Genomic DNA, 5,541 nt, shown 5'->3' on the forward strand with positions numbered 1-5,541 from the left:
TATTAATTAAAAAAAAAGAAAAACAAAAATTAATGAATAATAAAATAAAAGATTTAGTGTTCACTTGCCTTAAAAAAATCTCATGTGTTAAAAAAAGACAAAAAGAAAACAGAAAAAATAAGGAATTATCATATAATAAAAAACATACAAATTAGATATAAATTAGGTAGTTGTTCTACATTTTATGTGCAACGCAACACAATATTATTATTAATTATTATTATTATAACTATGCAAATATTATACAAAACAAGCATTTCAAGTGTAAAAATTTTATCTTTGAACTCGAATTGCTTAGAAACAAATAAAATTAAAATTAATAAAATATAAATGAAATTGAAAAAGTTTATTACTTGAAACATACATTATTAGTACCCATGGCGTGATAGAAGTGCGTAGGACTGTCTTGCCAGAGGTCTTGGGTTCTATCCAAAGTTAAAAACTGAAAACTGTATGTCTCCTCGGTCCCTGACAAAATAACTCCCACACAGAAATATTGGAGAGTTGTAAGTCAATAGGCTCTAGTTCTCAACCGACTGTTGCGCCACCTAATTTTATGTATATTGTTAAAAAATCTTAAGACGATATCGAACCGTATGTTACTATACATACGTTAGCTCCGATGGCTTATGAGAACAGGAGCGGGTGGATTGGATATCAATATTGTACTAGATTTAATTTTGAAATGGTGTTATACAAATTAAAAAATTATAGTCGTGGACGATACAATCCGTTGTAGGACGAACTAAGGTTGTTTTGTAGATAAAAGAGATTCTAGAGAAAATATCGTTGAAGTTTTGCAAATTGCTCACAAGAATGATACAAAAAAGATTAACAACTATAGAACATTACTTCCATGCGTCATTATCTTTATAATTAGCTGAGTTGGCTTCGCTTTTGAACACTTCTTTCCAAAAAACTTTTATCATGGTGTTAGCAGCGTTAAGTTTTTAATCGATATAAAGAAAAAGTTTCACATAATGTTTTGACGATCTATCGAACCGAAAGTTTGCCATAAAATCAACACAATCAACAAATCAACATAAAAACTTATGTTTTACTTGCGACATGTAGGAACTATATGGCAATTTTGGAATTCGTATACAATTCCGAACTCTAGATTGTAATCAAACATGAAATTATGATGGTAGAGAATTTAAAATGAGTCTCGCAATGTCGCCCAAACCTTTAGGTTTCTCGATGCTCGTTTCCAATGACACTCCCTACGTAAGCTAATGAGTGACGACTCCGCTTGTACTTGGAAGCTTAAACGATTCTATGGGACGAATCTTCTTTCGCACTTGTTCAGTTACTAAAGTATTTAAAAATCTTGACATTCACAAATCCGCTGGCCCGGATAGTATGCCCGCTATTGTTCTGAAGAGGTGTTTTCATCACTGGCAAAACCACTGCGTAAGTTTTTCCATCCGTCCTATTCTACAAGTCTCTTTCCCTGTGGATGGGAAACTGCATTTGTCCAGACTGTCCCTAAAAAAGGCGAATCCTCCTTACCATCTAACTATCGTCTAATTGCACTTACGGCCCATTCTTCCCAAGGTCATGGAAACGCTTTATAATGACCGACAGTATGGCTTTCGTTGCAATAGATCCACTGGTGATCTTATGGTTTATCTCACCGAACAGTAGAACAAATCATTACATCGTTTTTGGAGAAAGGCAATTTAAAGGCATTTGAAAGAGTTTGGCATTATCGAAAATGCGTGCATTTAGTATCGATGAATCCCTTCTTCGTTGGGTTAGAAATTACCTTTCGGACCGTTCAATTCAAGTAGTTTTGGACGGGTTCAAATTTGATATCCACAAAATAAACGCTGGTGTGCCCAAAGCTCCGTTTTGTCTCCGACACTTTTTTTTATAAATGATCTTTTGTCTAAAACTTTTAACCCACTTAATTGTTTCGCTGATGACAGTACCCTCAGCTTCTCATATTCATTTTTAAATTCTCATCCTTGTTCTTCGGATGTGGACTTCCAACGGCAGCGTATGGTAAGCTCGTTAAATTCTGATCTTGACAGAATTGCCCAATGGGGAATCAAAAACCGTGTAGAATTTCATGCTTCCAAAACTCAATGACCAAACAGCTTTCAGTCACAGGTATGTGCATTACAAACCACTTGTTGTGAAGTGATCACATATTTGACACCGCCAAAAATGCTGCTAAGTGTTTAGGTTTTCTCCGAATACGCAAGAAGTTTTTTACCCTTACTGATCTGGCTATAACATGTAAAGCCTATATTCGTCCGAAACCCGAGTACAATCCCCATATCTGGGCAGGTGCTCCTATAACCTGCTTAAGTCTCCTCGACAGAATTCAAAAGAGAGCTCTAAAAATGGTACGTGTCCGTTGTCTAGCTGAAACTTTAATATCTCTCGACCACCGTCGCGTCGTAAGGTTTCATGCCTGTCATTATTTTATCACTTCTTTCATAAACAATGCTCTAATGAAATAGCCAGTTGCATTCCTCCCCTCAAACAATTCAACTGTAATTACCCGTTCTTCTAGGAATGCTCATCAGTTTACCCTTGAGACCAATTTTGGACGTACTGTAAAGTACAGATATTCATTCTTTAGTTGCACCACACGGATGTGGAATGCTTTACCAGACTCAATGTGGATTTAGTTCAAACTTAAAAGTTAAGCTTTTAAGGGGCTTTTTTCATTTTTTTAAGATAAATAACGGTCCCCATACAAATAGATAGATTTGTATGGATTTTTTTTTTAATTTTGTTTTTAACTTGGTTTCTTACATATCATATAAATTTTTGAAGACAAACTTAGTTTTTTATAACAGTCACTTTTGAGGATCTAGTTCACGTAACCCAGTCGTGCATTTTATTTTTTAGAAAACATTGAAAATTGAGATTAATGAAGATATTATTAACAGCTGAGATTATTTACTCAGGGCTTCATTTGTAGTCAGGCAATTATTTAATACGATTTAAGAGGATCGATTCAAACATTTTGGCAATTAAATTTATATTAGATATTAGGTGCTAGCCATCGCCCTTTTTTGGATATTTCCTGAGTTGTAGTTGGTATTCAAAAATTTGAATATATTTTGCACAAAGTTCAAAAGAACATTTTTGTAGAACTCGTTACAAATTTTGTCTGGGCCAAGTGCTTTGTTGTCTTTCGCATTATACAATACTGCATTTTAGTTAGTTTTGTAAGGGAATTTGGGAATCAAGTGTTTGGTTGCTTAAAAAGGCTCAGCAAAGGAAAACAGTAGATCTGGGTTAAGTTAGTTTTTGAAATGCTCTAAGAGAATTGTTGCATTTCGATTTGAACCACAGATTAACCTACAATTTCTGATTACTGATTTTTTCATTTAATATTGGATAGTACGAGTGGGCTATTGATCTGTTATACTTTTGACTATTAAGATCATCCTTTAGAAAGACGAAAATTTTTATATAATCTAAACAAATGAGTGTTTCATAATCGATGGTTAATAGCTTTCATATAAAATAAATTCTACAGGTAATAAGTGGCTTCTTTGTGGTACATACACCAGAGTTGGTGTACAATTGTGATGTCCGCACATTCCTAAATATGTAGCATGAAGCAATTAATATAAAGTTCCGGTGGCTTGTAGAAAAATAAAAAACGATACAAAATGTATTAATCTATTTAAATATAATGAAATTAAGTTTAGAGCTATTCTTAGTGAAAAATGTGAGCAGTTAAGTCTTGATACTGATTTTAAAATGTTATAATTTTTGCTACAAGATAGTTTATTATATTGTGTTCAAAAACTAACTAAAAAAACCATATTACATGAAACATATAAATGGTTCACAAACGAATTAAGAACTTTGAAATTAAAAAAAACATAGTGCTTTCGTAGGGCGAGTATTAGAACTCAGAACCGTCTGAACCATCTCAATGAAGAGAGTAGTTTTGAAATGACAGTGGTTTGTATGTAACACTTCCAAGAATTTCAAAAGAAAATCATACAAAATTCTTAAAAGTGTTACATACAACCCACCGTCATTTCAAAATTACTCTCTTCATTGAGATGGTTCAGACGGTTCTGAGTTCTAATTTATGTCACCTAAGTGTTTCTTAGAACCATTTTCAATTTAAAGAATGATTTCAAAAAATTCCCATGTAAAAGTATTTTCAACATTTTTGATTTTTGTGATTTGCACATTTTCAGAAGTTGTGGTGCTACAACTGGAACTTGAATCATCATAAATAAGATTCAATAGGGATAAAATTGAATTATTTGATTCTTCGATTTCATCGCTTTCAAATAAAAACTGCAAATTATAAAAGTTTTTAATAGAGAAAAGAAATAAAAATTAAAATGAATATTTCGATCAACCACAGCAGCTTCCATTTTGGGTATTTGTTTATATTTTTTTTGCTTCGAAATGTCACTTTTGAAAGAACGAATTTGACACTGCTACCAAACTTTAAATAATAAAAAATATGATGATCCAATGCTGTTTTATTATCATGATCTGATCCGGATCAGATCACGGTGATAATAAAACGCGGCTATTGTCACTTTTTGTGTTTTCATTTGTTGCCGCCGAAGATAAAACTATACGCCCATGTTCCGAATTTCGATCGAAAGTGAATTGAAATCACTTTTCAATTTCACGTGAAATGAAATTGCATGTTCTTCAATTAGATCGATTTTGAAAACTTCGAAATTACTTCGAACTGTAAGAACTGAAGTATCATCCATTTTTATTTTGTTTCTGAAGTGAAATTTTTGCTGTTTTAAAGATGGATGCAATATTATTCTCAATTTTAAGTGAAAAAAAGAAGCAGTATTCAAAAGAAAAAATAAGAAGACGAATTTTGATAGACAAATCAAATATAATGGATTTACCTGACACAATGTAAGTATATAAAAATTATGTGAATTGTTCTCATAAATAAAGTAAGTTCTTGGTTTCCTCTTTTAAGTTTTCATTGTTATTTTATAATACCTTAATCGATTCCTTCAGTTCAAAAACATGCTACAATCAGCGCTGCCGTTTCAAATTTTCGCTGGGGAGTATATCAAAGGTTTTAAGGGGAGTATTTCACGTTGGTAGGGAGTACGCACAAAAAAACACTGAATTTTTTTTAACAATACCACTTTATTAAAACATTTATATTTGTACTCAAATTCCAGGTACATAAAACAAAACAATAAATAATTAAAACGTAAAAAAAAAATATTTCTTATATACTAGCAACGGTCAGGATAGAAAAAAATTGAATGCATTCAGACATTCAGAGAATTAAGGGTTTGTCATACTTGTTAAAATTGTTCAGAATAATTTATAACAAATAATGAAAATTTAAAATATGATAGAATGAACTTTAAAATAAAACATAAATACTAAACAAAATAGACTTTAAAATATTTTCGAGGGGAGTACATTTAAAGAGAGGGGAGTACGGGAGTACGGTGAAGGCAAGGGGAGTACGAATACTCCCTTAGTACTCACTCCGGCAGCGCTGGCTACAATCCTCCGATTCCTAGCATAAGGAAGCTAACAAAGATCAATTCACAGAAA

This window comes from Eupeodes corollae, chromosome 3, assembly GCF_945859685.1.
Source record: "Eupeodes corollae chromosome 3, idEupCoro1.1, whole genome shotgun sequence".
Taxonomy (NCBI): Eukaryota; Metazoa; Arthropoda; class Insecta; order Diptera; family Syrphidae; genus Eupeodes; species Eupeodes corollae.